The 15,000-nt window shown below is 44.7% G+C and overlaps 17 non-coding genes across 17 annotated transcripts; all 17 read right to left on the minus strand.

The window, feature by feature from the left end:
* Positions 1-672: 672 nt before the first annotated feature.
* LOC141124970 (U5 spliceosomal RNA) lies at positions 673-787 on the minus strand. The gene has a single exon (XR_012241285.1). It is a non-coding gene; the product is annotated as a U5 spliceosomal RNA (small nuclear RNA).
* Positions 788-1,545: 758 nt separating this feature from the next.
* On the minus strand, positions 1,546-1,660 carry LOC141124783 (U5 spliceosomal RNA). Its single transcript, XR_012241121.1, has one exon. It is a non-coding gene; the product is annotated as a U5 spliceosomal RNA (small nuclear RNA).
* A 758-nt stretch (positions 1,661-2,418) lies between these two features.
* Positions 2,419-2,533, minus strand: LOC141124971 (U5 spliceosomal RNA). Its single transcript, XR_012241286.1, has one exon. It is a non-coding gene; the product is annotated as a U5 spliceosomal RNA (small nuclear RNA).
* Positions 2,534-3,291: 758 nt separating this feature from the next.
* On the minus strand, positions 3,292-3,406 carry LOC141124784 (U5 spliceosomal RNA). Its single transcript, XR_012241122.1, has one exon. It is a non-coding gene; the product is annotated as a U5 spliceosomal RNA (small nuclear RNA).
* Positions 3,407-4,164: 758 nt separating this feature from the next.
* On the minus strand, positions 4,165-4,279 carry LOC141124972 (U5 spliceosomal RNA). The gene has a single exon (XR_012241287.1). It is a non-coding gene; the product is annotated as a U5 spliceosomal RNA (small nuclear RNA).
* Positions 4,280-5,037: 758 nt separating this feature from the next.
* LOC141124785 (U5 spliceosomal RNA) lies at positions 5,038-5,152 on the minus strand. Its single transcript, XR_012241123.1, has one exon. It is a non-coding gene; the product is annotated as a U5 spliceosomal RNA (small nuclear RNA).
* A 758-nt stretch (positions 5,153-5,910) lies between these two features.
* Positions 5,911-6,025, minus strand: LOC141124786 (U5 spliceosomal RNA). The gene has a single exon (XR_012241124.1). It is a non-coding gene; the product is annotated as a U5 spliceosomal RNA (small nuclear RNA).
* Positions 6,026-6,783: 758 nt separating this feature from the next.
* On the minus strand, positions 6,784-6,898 carry LOC141124787 (U5 spliceosomal RNA). Its single transcript, XR_012241125.1, has one exon. It is a non-coding gene; the product is annotated as a U5 spliceosomal RNA (small nuclear RNA).
* Positions 6,899-7,656: 758 nt separating this feature from the next.
* On the minus strand, positions 7,657-7,771 carry LOC141124789 (U5 spliceosomal RNA). The gene has a single exon (XR_012241126.1). It is a non-coding gene; the product is annotated as a U5 spliceosomal RNA (small nuclear RNA).
* A 758-nt stretch (positions 7,772-8,529) lies between these two features.
* LOC141124790 (U5 spliceosomal RNA) lies at positions 8,530-8,644 on the minus strand. Its single transcript, XR_012241127.1, has one exon. It is a non-coding gene; the product is annotated as a U5 spliceosomal RNA (small nuclear RNA).
* A 758-nt stretch (positions 8,645-9,402) lies between these two features.
* On the minus strand, positions 9,403-9,517 carry LOC141124791 (U5 spliceosomal RNA). The gene has a single exon (XR_012241128.1). It is a non-coding gene; the product is annotated as a U5 spliceosomal RNA (small nuclear RNA).
* Positions 9,518-10,275: 758 nt separating this feature from the next.
* LOC141124792 (U5 spliceosomal RNA) lies at positions 10,276-10,390 on the minus strand. The gene has a single exon (XR_012241129.1). It is a non-coding gene; the product is annotated as a U5 spliceosomal RNA (small nuclear RNA).
* Positions 10,391-11,148: 758 nt separating this feature from the next.
* Positions 11,149-11,263, minus strand: LOC141124793 (U5 spliceosomal RNA). The gene has a single exon (XR_012241130.1). It is a non-coding gene; the product is annotated as a U5 spliceosomal RNA (small nuclear RNA).
* Positions 11,264-12,021: 758 nt separating this feature from the next.
* On the minus strand, positions 12,022-12,136 carry LOC141124849 (U5 spliceosomal RNA). The gene has a single exon (XR_012241178.1). It is a non-coding gene; the product is annotated as a U5 spliceosomal RNA (small nuclear RNA).
* Positions 12,137-12,894: 758 nt separating this feature from the next.
* Positions 12,895-13,009, minus strand: LOC141124794 (U5 spliceosomal RNA). Its single transcript, XR_012241131.1, has one exon. It is a non-coding gene; the product is annotated as a U5 spliceosomal RNA (small nuclear RNA).
* Positions 13,010-13,767: 758 nt separating this feature from the next.
* Positions 13,768-13,882, minus strand: LOC141124795 (U5 spliceosomal RNA). The gene has a single exon (XR_012241132.1). It is a non-coding gene; the product is annotated as a U5 spliceosomal RNA (small nuclear RNA).
* A 758-nt stretch (positions 13,883-14,640) lies between these two features.
* On the minus strand, positions 14,641-14,755 carry LOC141124796 (U5 spliceosomal RNA). The gene has a single exon (XR_012241133.1). It is a non-coding gene; the product is annotated as a U5 spliceosomal RNA (small nuclear RNA).
* Positions 14,756-15,000: the final 245 nt, after the last annotated feature.

Consider the following 15,000-nt stretch of genomic DNA (forward strand, 5'->3'; position numbering starts at 1 on the left):
CAAAAACATAGCCAAATAAGGTGCAGAACTGATTAAAAGAAATGACAAGTCAAAGAAAAACACCACTAGAAAGAGTTTGTCAAGCTAAAAATGTCAAAATATATCACCTGAGATACATTAGGGTTATGCAAATAAGGAAAAGTGAAAGGACGGCCCACTGCCGGGGATAATGAGAGAAGGCCGCTATAGAGCAGGACAGCCTAATTTGCATGTCTTTACAGCTGCATAGCGGGAATCAGCAGGCGCTTGTAGCAATTCGCTTCATCAGAACCGCATAAAAGGCGCGCGGCAATGGAATTGGGGAATATAGCGCGTTGCCCTGTGCTTTTTAAAGGATCCCTTAAAAAGAGTCGAATAGGACCGCACAGGGGCCGACTTACCGAGAATGGAGCACGCGGGAAGTTTTTTCAACGTTTTGCTAACAGGAGCGAGTCCGCAAGAATTCAAGCAGGAGCCGCTTTGGTTGGCTACACCGTCAACTTTCATTTGAGGCCAACCGCACAAAGCCAACAAAAAAAGACACCCAAAAATGCTCCGATAACTTGTAGGTAGACCAAGACCACCAAATGGTTTTCGATGCCACGTTGACCACCAACAACAACAACAACATTAACGCTGTCTCAGCATCTTTCCAAATCAAAAGAACTCAAGCTATTTTTCACCAGATTAGCAAGCCCAGCTTTAGCTAGGCATCAAAAAATTCTCTGAAACTCATAGTTGTTCCCCTCCATGGAAATCTTTAGTAAAAGGCGAAAGATTTATTCAATCTGAAGAGAAACCAGAGTATAACAGGCAAACATCCTAAACTAGGTCTCGGCGGCGCACACATGCTGCTCTACTCATGGCGACTCCGTAGACGCTATCATTTCTCAGCAAAAACATAGCCAAATAAGGTGCAGAACTGATTAAAAGAAATGACAAGTCAAAGAAAAACACCACTAGAAAGAGTTTGTCAAGCTAAAAATGTCAAAATATATCACCTGAGATACATTAGGGTTATGCAAATAAGGAAAAGTGAAAGGACGGCCCACTGCCGGGGATAATGAGAGAAGGCCGCTATAGAGCAGGACAGCCTAATTTGCATGTCTTTACAGCTGCATAGCGGGAATCAGCAGGCGCTTGTAGCAATTCGCTTCATCAGAACCGCATAAAAGGCGCGCGGCAATGGAATTGGGGAATATAGCGCGTTGCCCTGTGCTTTTTAAAGGATCCCTTAAAAAGAGTCGAATAGGACCGCACAGGGGCCGACTTACCGAGAATGGAGCACGCGGGAAGTTTTTTCAACGTTTTGCTAACAGGAGCGAGTCCGCAAGAATTCAAGCAGGAGCCGCTTTGGTTGGCTACACCGTCAACTTTCATTTGAGGCCAACCGCACAAAGCCAACAACAAAAGACACCCAAAAATGCTCCGATAACTTGTAGGTAGACCAAGACCACCAAATGGTTTTCGATGCCACGTTGACCACCACCACCACCAACAACATTAACGCTGTCTCAGCATCTTTCCAAATCAAAAGAACTCAAGCTATTTTTCACCAGATTAGCAAGCCCAGCTTTAGCTAGGCATCAAAAAATTCTCTGAAACTCATAGTTGTTCCCCTCCACGGAAATCTTTAGTAAAAGGCGAAAGATTTATTCGATCTGAAGAGAAACCAGAGTATAACAGGCAAGCATCCTAAACTAGGTCTCGGCGGCGCACACATGCTGCTCTACTCATGGCGACTCCGTAGACGCTATCATTTCTCAGCAAAAACATAGCCAAATAAGGTGCAGAACTGATTAAAAGAAATGACAAGTCAAAGAAAAACACCACTAGAAAGAGTTTGTCAAGCTAAAAATGTCAAAATATATCACCTGAGATACATTAGGGTTATGCAAATAAGGAAAAGTGAAAGGACGGCCCACTGCCGGGGATAATGAGAGAAGGCCGCTATAGAGCAGGACAGCCTAATTTGCATGTCTTTACAGCTGCATAGCGGGAATCAGCAGGCGCTTGTAGCAATTCGCTTCATCAGAACCGCATAAAAGGCGCGCGGCAATGGAATTGGGGAATATAGCGCGTTGCCCTGTGCTTTTTAAAGGATCCCTTAAAAAGAGTCGAATAGGACCGCACAGGGGCCGACTTACCGAGAATGGAGCACGCGGGAAGTTTTTTCAACGTTTTGCTAACAGGAGCGAGTCCGCAAGAATTCAAGCAGGAGCCGCTTTGGTTGGCTACACCATCAACTTTCATTTGAGGCCAACCGCACAAAGCCAACAAAAAAAGACACCCAAAAATGCTCCGATAACTTGTAGGTAGACCAAGACCACCAAATGGTTTTCGATGCCACGTTGACCACCAACAACAACAACAACATTAACGCTGTCTCAGCATCTTTCCAAATCAAAAGAACTCAAGCTATTTTTCACCAGATTAGCAAGCCCAGCTTTAGCTAGGCATCAAAAAATTCTCTGAAACTCATAGTTGTTCCCCTCCATGGAAATCTTTAGTAAAAGGCGAAAGATTTATTCAATCTGAAGAGAAACCAGAGTATAACAGGCAAACATCCTAAACTAGGTCTCGGCGGCGCACACATGCTGCTCTACTCATGGCGACTCCGTAGACGCTATCATTTCTCAGCAAAAACATAGCCAAATAAGGTGCAGAACTGATTAAAAGAAATGACAAGTCAAAGAAAAACACCACTAGAAAGAGTTTGTCAAGCTAAAAATGTCAAAATATATCACCTGAGATACATTAGGGTTATGCAAATAAGGAAAAGTGAAAGGACGGCCCACTGCCGGGGATAATGAGAGAAGGCCGCTATAGAGCAGGACAGCCTAATTTGCATGTCTTTACAGCTGCATAGCGGGAATCAGCAGGCGCTTGTAGCAATTCGCTTCATCAGAACCGCATAAAAGGCGCGCGGCAATGGAATTGGGGAATATAGCGCGTTGCCCTGTGCTTTTTAAAGGATCCCTTAAAAAGAGTCGAATAGGACCGCACAGGGGCCGACTTACCGAGAATGGAGCACGCGGGAAGTTTTTTCAACGTTTTGCTAACAGGAGCGAGTCCGCAAGAATTCAAGCAGGAGCCGCTTTGGTTGGCTACACCGTCAACTTTCATTTGAGGCCAACCGCACAAAGCCAACAACAAAAGACACCCAAAAATGCTCCGATAACTTGTAGGTAGACCAAGACCACCAAATGGTTTTCGATGCCACGTTGACCACCACCACCACCAACAACATTAACGCTGTCTCAGCATCTTTCCAAATCAAAAGAACTCAAGCTATTTTTCACCAGATTAGCAAGCCCAGCTTTAGCTAGGCATCAAAAAATTCTCTGAAACTCATAGTTGTTCCCCTCCACGGAAATCTTTAGTAAAAGGCGAAAGATTTATTCGATCTGAAGAGAAACCAGAGTATAACAGGCAAGCATCCTAAACTAGGTCTCGGCGGCGCACACATGCTGCTCTACTCATGGCGACTCCGTAGACGCTATCATTTCTCAGCAAAAACATAGCCAAATAAGGTGCAGAACTGATTAAAAGAAATGACAAGTCAAAGAAAAACACCACTAGAAAGAGTTTGTCAAGCTAAAAATGTCAAAATATATCACCTGAGATACATTAGGGTTATGCAAATAAGGAAAAGTGAAAGGACGGCCCACTGCCGGGGATAATGAGAGAAGGCCGCTATAGAGCAGGACAGCCTAATTTGCATGTCTTTACAGCTGCATAGCGGGAATCAGCAGGCGCTTGTAGCAATTCGCTTCATCAGAACCGCATAAAAGGCGCGCGGCAATGGAATTGGGGAATATAGCGCGTTGCCCTGTGCTTTTTAAAGGATCCCTTAAAAAGAGTCGAATAGGACCGCACAGGGGCCGACTTACCGAGAATGGAGCACGCGGGAAGTTTTTTCAACGTTTTGCTAACAGGAGCGAGTCCGCAAGAATTCAAGCAGGAGCCGCTTTGGTTGGCTACACCATCAACTTTCATTTGAGGCCAACCGCACAAAGCCAACAAAAAAAGACACCCAAAAATGCTCCGATAACTTGTAGGTAGACCAAGACCACCAAATGGTTTTCGATGCCACGTTGACCACCAACAACAACAACAACATTAACGCTGTCTCAGCATCTTTCCAAATCAAAAGAACTCAAGCTATTTTTCACCAGATTAGCAAGCCCAGCTTTAGCTAGGCATCAAAAAATTCTCTGAAACTCATAGTTGTTCCCCTCCATGGAAATCTTTAGTAAAAGGCGAAAGATTTATTCAATCTGAAGAGAAACCAGAGTATAACAGGCAAACATCCTAAACTAGGTCTCGGCGGCGCACACATGCTGCTCTACTCATGGCGACTCCGTAGACGCTATCATTTCTCAGCAAAAACATAGCCAAATAAGGTGCAGAACTGATTAAAAGAAATGACAAGTCAAAGAAAAACACCACTAGAAAGAGTTTGTCAAGCTAAAAATGTCAAAATATATCACCTGAGATACATTAGGGTTATGCAAATAAGGAAAAGTGAAAGGACGGCCCACTGCCGGGGATAATGAGAGAAGGCCGCTATAGAGCAGGACAGCCTAATTTGCATGTCTTTACAGCTGCATAGCGGGAATCAGCAGGCGCTTGTAGCAATTCGCTTCATCAGAACCGCATAAAAGGCGCGCGGCAATGGAATTGGGGAATATAGCGCGTTGCCCTGTGCTTTTTAAAGGATCCCTTAAAAAGAGTCGAATAGGACCGCACAGGGGCCGACTTACCGAGAATGGAGCACGCGGGAAGTTTTTTCAACGTTTTGCTAACAGGAGCGAGTCCGCAAGAATTCAAGCAGGAGCCGCTTTGGTTGGCTACACCGTCAACTTTCATTTGAGGCCAACCGCACAAAGCCAACAACAAAAGACACCCAAAAATGCTCCGATAACTTGTAGGTAGACCAAGACCACCAAATGGTTTTCGATGCCACGTTGACCACCACCACCACCAACAACATTAACGCTGTCTCAGCATCTTTCCAAATCAAAAGAACTCAAGCTATTTTTCACCAGATTAGCAAGCCCAGCTTTAGCTAGGCATCAAAAAATTCTCTGAAACTCATAGTTGTTCCCCTCCACGGAAATCTTTAGTAAAAGGCGAAAGATTTATTCGATCTGAAGAGAAACCAGAGTATAACAGGCAAGCATCCTAAACTAGGTCTCGGCGGCGCACACATGCTGCTCTACTCATGGCGACTCCGTAGACGCTATCATTTCTCAGCAAAAACATAGCCAAATAAGGTGCAGAACTGATTAAAAGAAATGACAAGTCAAAGAAAAACACCACTAGAAAGAGTTTGTCAAGCTAAAAATGTCAAAATATATCACCTGAGATACATTAGGGTTATGCAAATAAGGAAAAGTGAAAGGACGGCCCACTGCCGGGGATAATGAGAGAAGGCCGCTATAGAGCAGGACAGCCTAATTTGCATGTCTTTACAGCTGCATAGCGGGAATCAGCAGGCGCTTGTAGCAATTCGCTTCATCAGAACCGCATAAAAGGCGCGCGGCAATGGAATTGGGGAATATAGCGCGTTGCCCTGTGCTTTTTAAAGGATCCCTTAAAAAGAGTCGAATAGGACCGCACAGGGGCCGACTTACCGAGAATGGAGCACGCGGGAAGTTTTTTCAACGTTTTGCTAACAGGAGCGAGTCCGCAAGAATTCAAGCAGGAGCCGCTTTGGTTGGCTACACCGTCAACTTTCATTTGAGGCCAACCGCACAAAGCCAACAACAAAAGACACCCAAAAATGCTCCGATAACTTGTAGGTAGACCAAGACCACCAAATGGTTTTCGATGCCACGTTGACCACCACCACCACCAACAACATTAACGCTGTCTCAGCATCTTTCCAAATCAAAAGAACTCAAGCTATTTTTCACCAGATTAGCAAGCCCAGCTTTAGCTAGGCATCAAAAAATTCTCTGAAACTCATAGTTGTTCCCCTCCACGGAAATCTTTAGTAAAAGGCGAAAGATTTATTCGATCTGAAGAGAAACCAGAGTATAACAGGCAAGCATCCTAAACTAGGTCTCGGCGGCGCACACATGCTGCTCTACTCATGGCGACTCCGTAGACGCTATCATTTCTCAGCAAAAACATAGCCAAATAAGGTGCAGAACTGATTAAAAGAAATGACAAGTCAAAGAAAAACACCACTAGAAAGAGTTTGTCAAGCTAAAAATGTCAAAATATATCACCTGAGATACATTAGGGTTATGCAAATAAGGAAAAGTGAAAGGACGGCCCACTGCCGGGGATAATGAGAGAAGGCCGCTATAGAGCAGGACAGCCTAATTTGCATGTCTTTACAGCTGCATAGCGGGAATCAGCAGGCGCTTGTAGCAATTCGCTTCATCAGAACCGCATAAAAGGCGCGCGGCAATGGAATTGGGGAATATAGCGCGTTGCCCTGTGCTTTTTAAAGGATCCCTTAAAAAGAGTCGAATAGGACCGCACAGGGGCCGACTTACCGAGAATGGAGCACGCGGGAAGTTTTTTCAACGTTTTGCTAACAGGAGCGAGTCCGCAAGAATTCAAGCAGGAGCCGCTTTGGTTGGCTACACCGTCAACTTTCATTTGAGGCCAACCGCACAAAGCCAACAAAAAAAGACACCCAAAAATGCTCCGATAACTTGTAGGTAGACCAAGACCACCAAATGGTTTTCGATGCCACGTTGACCACCAACAACAACAACAACATTAACGCTGTCTCAGCATCTTTCCAAATCAAAAGAACTCAAGCTATTTTTCACCAGATTAGCAAGCCCAGCTTTAGCTAGGCATCAAAAAATTCTCTGAAACTCATAGTTGTTCCCCTCCACGGAAATCTTTAGTAAAAGGCGAAAGATTTATTCGATCTGAAGAGAAACCAGAGTATAACAGGCAAACATCCTAAACTAGGTCTCGGCGGCGCACACATGCTGCTCTACTCATGGCGACTCCGTAGACGCTATCATTTCTCAGCAAAAACATAGCCAAATAAGGTGCAGAACTGATTAAAAGAAATGACAAGTCAAAGAAAAACACCACTAGAAAGAGTTTGTCAAGCTAAAAATGTCAAAATATATCACCTGAGATACATTAGGGTTATGCAAATAAGGAAAAGTGAAAGGACGGCCCACTGCCGGGGATAATGAGAGAAGGCCGCTATAGAGCAGGACAGCCTAATTTGCATGTCTTTACAGCTGCATAGCGGGAATCAGCAGGCGCTTGTAGCAATTCGCTTCATCAGAACCGCATAAAAGGCGCGCGGCAATGGAATTGGGGAATATAGCGCGTTGCCCTGTGCTTTTTAAAGGATCCCTTAAAAAGAGTCGAATAGGACCGCACAGGGGCCGACTTACCGAGAATGGAGCACGCGGGAAGTTTTTTCAACGTTTTGCTAACAGGAGCGAGTCCGCAAGAATTCAAGCAGGAGCCGCTTTGGTTGGCTACACCGTCAACTTTCATTTGAGGCCAACCGCACAAAGCCAACAACAAAAGACACCCAAAAATGCTCCGATAACTTGTAGGTAGACCAAGACCACCAAATGGTTTTCGATGCCACGTTGACCACCACCACCACCAACAACATTAACGCTGTCTCAGCATCTTTCCAAATCAAAAGAACTCAAGCTATTTTTCACCAGATTAGCAAGCCCAGCTTTAGCTAGGCATCAAAAAATTCTCTGAAACTCATAGTTGTTCCCCTCCACGGAAATCTTTAGTAAAAGGCGAAAGATTTATTCGATCTGAAGAGAAACCAGAGTATAACAGGCAAGCATCCTAAACTAGGTCTCGGCGGCGCACACATGCTGCTCTACTCATGGCGACTCCGTAGACGCTATCATTTCTCAGCAAAAACATAGCCAAATAAGGTGCAGAACTGATTAAAAGAAATGACAAGTCAAAGAAAAACACCACTAGAAAGAGTTTGTCAAGCTAAAAATGTCAAAATATATCACCTGAGATACATTAGGGTTATGCAAATAAGGAAAAGTGAAAGGACGGCCCACTGCCGGGGATAATGAGAGAAGGCCGCTATAGAGCAGGACAGCCTAATTTGCATGTCTTTACAGCTGCATAGCGGGAATCAGCAGGCGCTTGTAGCAATTCGCTTCATCAGAACCGCATAAAAGGCGCGCGGCAATGGAATTGGGGAATATAGCGCGTTGCCCTGTGCTTTTTAAAGGATCCCTTAAAAAGAGTCGAATAGGACCGCACAGGGGCCGACTTACCGAGAATGGAGCACGCGGGAAGTTTTTTCAACGTTTTGCTAACAGGAGCGAGTCCGCAAGAATTCAAGCAGGAGCCGCTTTGGTTGGCTACACCGTCAACTTTCATTTGAGGCCAACCGCACAAAGCCAACAACAAAAGACACCCAAAAATGCTCCGATAACTTGTAGGTAGACCAAGACCACCAAATGGTTTTCGATGCCACGTTGACCACCACCACCACCAACAACATTAACGCTGTCTCAGCATCTTTCCAAATCAAAAGAACTCAAGCTATTTTTCACCAGATTAGCAAGCCCAGCTTTAGCTAGGCATCAAAAAATTCTCTGAAACTCATAGTTGTTCCCCTCCACGGAAATCTTTAGTAAAAGGCGAAAGATTTATTCGATCTGAAGAGAAACCAGAGTATAACAGGCAAGCATCCTAAACTAGGTCTCGGCGGCGCACACATGCTGCTCTACTCATGGCGACTCCGTAGACGCTATCATTTCTCAGCAAAAACATAGCCAAATAAGGTGCAGAACTGATTAAAAGAAATGACAAGTCAAAGAAAAACACCACTAGAAAGAGTTTGTCAAGCTAAAAATGTCAAAATATATCACCTGAGATACATTAGGGTTATGCAAATAAGGAAAAGTGAAAGGACGGCCCACTGCCGGGGATAATGAGAGAAGGCCGCTATAGAGCAGGACAGCCTAATTTGCATGTCTTTACAGCTGCATAGCGGGAATCAGCAGGCGCTTGTAGCAATTCGCTTCATCAGAACCGCATAAAAGGCGCGCGGCAATGGAATTGGGGAATATAGCGCGTTGCCCTGTGCTTTTTAAAGGATCCCTTAAAAAGAGTCGAATAGGACCGCACAGGGGCCGACTTACCGAGAATGGAGCACGCGGGAAGTTTTTTCAACGTTTTGCTAACAGGAGCGAGTCCGCAAGAATTCAAGCAGGAGCCGCTTTGGTTGGCTACACCGTCAACTTTCATTTGAGGCCAACCGCACAAAGCCAACAAAAAAAGACACCCAAAAATGCTCCGATAACTTGTAGGTAGACCAAGACCACCAAATGGTTTTCGATGCCACGTTGACCACCAACAACAACAACAACATTAACGCTGTCTCAGCATCTTTCCAAATCAAAAGAACTCAAGCTATTTTTCACCAGATTAGCAAGCCCAGCTTTAGCTAGGCATCAAAAAATTCTCTGAAACTCATAGTTGTTCCCCTCCACGGAAATCTTTAGTAAAAGGCGAAAGATTTATTCGATCTGAAGAGAAACCAGAGTATAACAGGCAAACATCCTAAACTAGGTCTCGGCGGCGCACACATGCTGCTCTACTCATGGCGACTCCGTAGACGCTATCATTTCTCAGCAAAAACATAGCCAAATAAGGTGCAGAACTGATTAAAAGAAATGACAAGTCAAAGAAAAACACCACTAGAAAGAGTTTGTCAAGCTAAAAATGTCAAAATATATCACCTGAGATACATTAGGGTTATGCAAATAAGGAAAAGTGAAAGGACGGCCCACTGCCGGGGATAATGAGAGAAGGCCGCTATAGAGCAGGACAGCCTAATTTGCATGTCTTTACAGCTGCATAGCGGGAATCAGCAGGCGCTTGTAGCAATTCGCTTCATCAGAACCGCATAAAAGGCGCGCGGCAATGGAATTGGGGAATATAGCGCGTTGCCCTGTGCTTTTTAAAGGATCCCTTAAAAAGAGTCGAATAGGACCGCACAGGGGCCGACTTACCGAGAATGGAGCACGCGGGAAGTTTTTTCAACGTTTTGCTAACAGGAGCGAGTCCGCAAGAATTCAAGCAGGAGCCGCTTTGGTTGGCTACACCGTCAACTTTCATTTGAGGCCAACCGCACAAAGCCAACAACAAAAGACACCCAAAAATGCTCCGATAACTTGTAGGTAGACCAAGACCACCAAATGGTTTTCGATGCCACGTTGACCACCACCACCACCAACAACATTAACGCTGTCTCAGCATCTTTCCAAATCAAAAGAACTCAAGCTATTTTTCACCAGATTAGCAAGCCCAGCTTTAGCTAGGCATCAAAAAATTCTCTGAAACTCATAGTTGTTCCCCTCCACGGAAATCTTTAGTAAAAGGCGAAAGATTTATTCGATCTGAAGAGAAACCAGAGTATAACAGGCAAGCATCCTAAACTAGGTCTCGGCGGCGCACACATGCTGCTCTACTCATGGCGACTCCGTAGACGCTATCATTTCTCAGCAAAAACATAGCCAAATAAGGTGCAGAACTGATTAAAAGAAATGACAAGTCAAAGAAAAACACCACTAGAAAGAGTTTGTCAAGCTAAAAATGTCAAAATATATCACCTGAGATACATTAGGGTTATGCAAATAAGGAAAAGTGAAAGGACGGCCCACTGCCGGGGATAATGAGAGAAGGCCGCTATAGAGCAGGACAGCCTAATTTGCATGTCTTTACAGCTGCATAGCGGGAATCAGCAGGCGCTTGTAGCAATTCGCTTCATCAGAACCGCATAAAAGGCGCGCGGCAATGGAATTGGGGAATATAGCGCGTTGCCCTGTGCTTTTTAAAGGATCCCTTAAAAAGAGTCGAATAGGACCGCACAGGGGCCGACTTACCGAGAATGGAGCACGCGGGAAGTTTTTTCAACGTTTTGCTAACAGGAGCGAGTCCGCAAGAATTCAAGCAGGAGCCGCTTTGGTTGGCTACACCGTCAACTTTCATTTGAGGCCAACCGCACAAAGCCAACAACAAAAGACACCCAAAAATGCTCCGATAACTTGTAGGTAGACCAAGACCACCAAATGGTTTTCGATGCCACGTTGACCACCACCACCAACAACAACATTAACGCTGTCTCAGCATCTTTCCAAATCAAAAGAACTCAAGCTATTTTTCACCAGATTAGCAAGCCCAGCTTTAGCTAGGCATCAAAAAATTCTCTGAAACTCATAGTTGTTCCCCTCCACGGAAATCTTTAGTAAAAGGCGAAAGATTTATTCGATCTGAAGAGAAACCAGAGTATAACAGGCAAACATCCTAAACTAGGTCTCGGCGGCGCACACATGCTGCTCTATTCATGGCGACTCCGTAGACGCTATCATTTCTCAGCAAAAACATAGCCAAATAAGGTGCAGAACTGATTAAAAGAAATGACAAGTCAAAGAAAAACACCACTAGAAAGAGTTTGTCAAGCTAAAAATGTCAAAATATATCACCTGAGATACATTAGGGTTATGCAAATAAGGAAAAGTGAAAGGACGGCCCACTGCCGGGGATAATGAGAGAAGGCCGCTATAGAGCAGGACAGCCTAATTTGCATGTCTTTACAGCTGCATAGCGGGAATCAGCAGGCGCTTGTAGCAATTCGCTTCATCAGAACCGCATAAAAGGCGCGCGGCAATGGAATTGGGGAATATAGCGCGTTGCCCTGTGCTTTTTAAAGGATCCCTTAAAAAGAGTCGAATAGGACCGCACAGGGGCCGACTTACCGAGAATGGAGCACGCGGGAAGTTTTTTCAACGTTTTGCTAACAGGAGCGAGTCCGCAAGAATTCAAGCAGGAGCCGCTTTGGTTGGCTACACCGTCAACTTTCATTTGAGGCCAACCGCACAAAGCCAACAAAAAAAGACACCCAAAAATGCTCCGATAACTTGTAGGTAGACCAAGACCACCAAATGGTTTTCGATGCCACGTTGACCACCACCACCAACAACAACATTAACGCTGTCTCAGCATCTTTCCAAATCAAAAGAACTCAAGCTATTTTTCACCAGATTAGCAAGCCCAGCTTTAGCTAGGCATCAAAAAATTCTCTGAAACTCATAGTTGTTCCCCTCCACGGAAATCTTTAGTAAAAGGCGAAAGATTTATTCGATCTGAAGAGAAACCAGAGTGTAACAGGCAAACATCCTAAACTAGGTCTCGGCGGCGCACACATGCTGCTCTACTCATGGCGACTCCGTAGACGCTATCATTTCTCAGCAAAAACATAGCCAAATAAGGTGCAGAACTGATTAAAAGAAATGACAAGTCAAAGAAAAACACCACTAGAAAGAGTTTGTCAAGCTAAAAATGTCAAAATATATCACCTGAGATACATTAGGGTTATGCAAATAAGGAAAAGTGAAAGGACGGCCCACTGCCGGGGATAATGAGAGAAGGCCGCTATAGAGCAGGACAGCCTAATTTGCATGTCTTTACAGCTGCATAGCGGGAATCAGCAGGCGCTTGTAGCAATTCGCTTCATCAGAACCGCATAAAAGGCGCGCGGCAATGGAATTGGGGAATATAGCGCGTTGCCCTGTGCTTTTTAAAGGATCCCTTAAAAAGAGTCGAATAGGACCGCACAGGGGCCGACTTACCGAGAATGGAGCACGCGGGAAGTTTTTTCAACGTTTTGCTAACAGGAGCGAGTCCGCAAGAATTCAAGCAGGAGCCGCTTTGGTTGGCTACACCGTCAACTTTCATTTGAGGCCAACCGCACAAAGCCAACAACAAAAGACACCCAAAAATGCTCCGATAACTTGTAGGTAGACCAAGACCACCAAATGGTTTTCGATGCCACGTTGACCACCACCACCACCAACAACATTAACGCTGTCTCAGCATCTTTCCAAATCAAAAGAACTCAAGCTATTTTTCACCAGATTAGCAAGCCCAGCTTTAGCTAGGCATCAAAAAATTCTCTGAAACTCATAGTTGTTCCCCTCCACGGAAATCTTTAGTAAAAGGCGAAAGATTTATTCGATCTGAAGAGAAACCAGAGTATAACAGGCAAGCATCCTAAACTAGGTCTCGGCGGCGCACACATGCTGCTCTACTCATGGCGACTCCGTAGACGCTATCATTTCTCAGCAAAAACATAGCCAAATAAGGTGCAGAACTGATTAAAAGAAATGACAAGTCAAAGAAAAACACCACTAGAAAGAGTTTGTCAAGCTAAAAATGTCAAAATATATCACCTGAGATACATTAGGGTTATGCAAATAAGGAAAAGTGAAAGGACGGCCCACTGCCGGGGATAATGAGAGAAGGCCGCTATAGAGCAGGACAGCCTAATTTGCATGTCTTTACAGCTGCATAGCGGGAATCAGCAGGCGCTTGTAGCAATTCGCTTCATCAGAACCGCATAAAAGGCGCGCGGCAATGGAATTGGGGAATATAGCGCGTTGCCCTGTGCTTTTTAAAGGATCCCTTAAAAAGAGTCGAATAGGACCGCACAGGGGCCGACTTACCGAGAATGGAGCACGCGGGAAGTTTTTTCAACGTTTTGCTAACAGGAGCGAGTCCGCAAGAATTCAAGCAGGAGCCGCTTTGGTTGGCTACACCGTCAACTTTCATTTGAGGCCAACCGCACAAAGCCAACAAAAAAAGACACCCAAAAATGCTCCGATAACTTGTAGGTAGACCAAGACCACCAAATGGTTTTCGATGCCACGTTGACCACCAACAACAACAACAACATTAACGCTGTCTCAGCATCTTTCCAAATCAAAAGAACTCAAGCTATTTTTCACCAGATTAGCAAGCCCAGCTTTAGCTAGGCATCAAAAAATTCTCTGAAACTCATAGTTGTTCCCCTCCACGGAAATCTTTAGTAAAAGGCGAAAGATTTATTCGATCTGAAGAGAAACCAGAGTATAACAGGCAAACATCCTAAACTAGGTCTCGGCGGCGCACACATGCTGCTCTACTCATGGCGACTCCGTAGACGCTATCATTTCTCAGCAAAAACATAGCCAAATAAGGTGCAGAACTGATTAAAAGAAATGACAAGTCAAAGAAAAACACCACTAGAAAGAGTTTGTCAAGCTAAAAATGTCAAAATATATCACCTGAGATACATTAGGGTTATGCAAATAAGGAAAAGTGAAAGGACGGCCCACTGCCGGGGATAATGAGAGAAGGCCGCTATAGAGCAGGACAGCCTAATTTGCATGTCTTTACAGCTGCATAGCGGGAATCAGCAGGCGCTTGTAGCAATTCGCTTCATCAGAACCGCATAAAAGGCGCGCGGCAATGGAATTGGGGAATATAGCGCGTTGCCCTGTGCTTTTTAAAGGATCCCTTAAAAAGAGTCGAATAGGACCGCACAGGGGCCGACTTACCGAGAATGGAGCACGCGGGAAGTTTTTTCAACGTTTTGCTAACAGGAGCGAGTCCGCAAGAATTCAAGCAGGAGCCGCTTTGGTTGGCTACACCGTCAACTTTCATTTGAGGCCAACCGCACAAAGCCAACAACAAAAGACACCCAAAAATGCTCCGATAACTTGTAGGTAGACCAAGACCACCAAATGGTTTTCGATGCCACGTTGACCACCACCACCACCAACAACATTAACGCTGTCTCAGCATCTTTCCAAATCAAAAGAACTCAAGCTATTTTTCACCAGATTAGCAAGCCCAGCTTTAGCTAGGCATCAAAAAATTCTCTGAAACTCATAGTTGTTCCCCTCCACGGAAATCTTTAGTAAAAGGCGAAAGATTTATTCGATCTGAAGAGAAACCAGAGTATAACAGGCAAGCATCCTAAACTAGGTCTCGGCGGCGCACACATGCTGCTCTACTCATGGCGACTCCGTAGACGCTATCATTTCTCAGCAAAAACATAGCCAAATAAGGTGCAGAACTGATTAAAAGAAATGACAAGTCAAAGAAAAACACCACTAGAAAGAGTTTGTCAAGCTAAAAATGTCAAAATATATCACCTGAGATACATTAGGGTTATGCAAATAAGGAAAAGTGAAAGGACGGCCCACT

The sequence above is a fragment of the Aquarana catesbeiana genome, linkage group LG01 (genome assembly GCF_042186555.1).
Source record: "Aquarana catesbeiana isolate 2022-GZ linkage group LG01, ASM4218655v1, whole genome shotgun sequence".
Classification (NCBI taxonomy): Eukaryota; Metazoa; Chordata; class Amphibia; order Anura; family Ranidae; genus Aquarana; species Aquarana catesbeiana.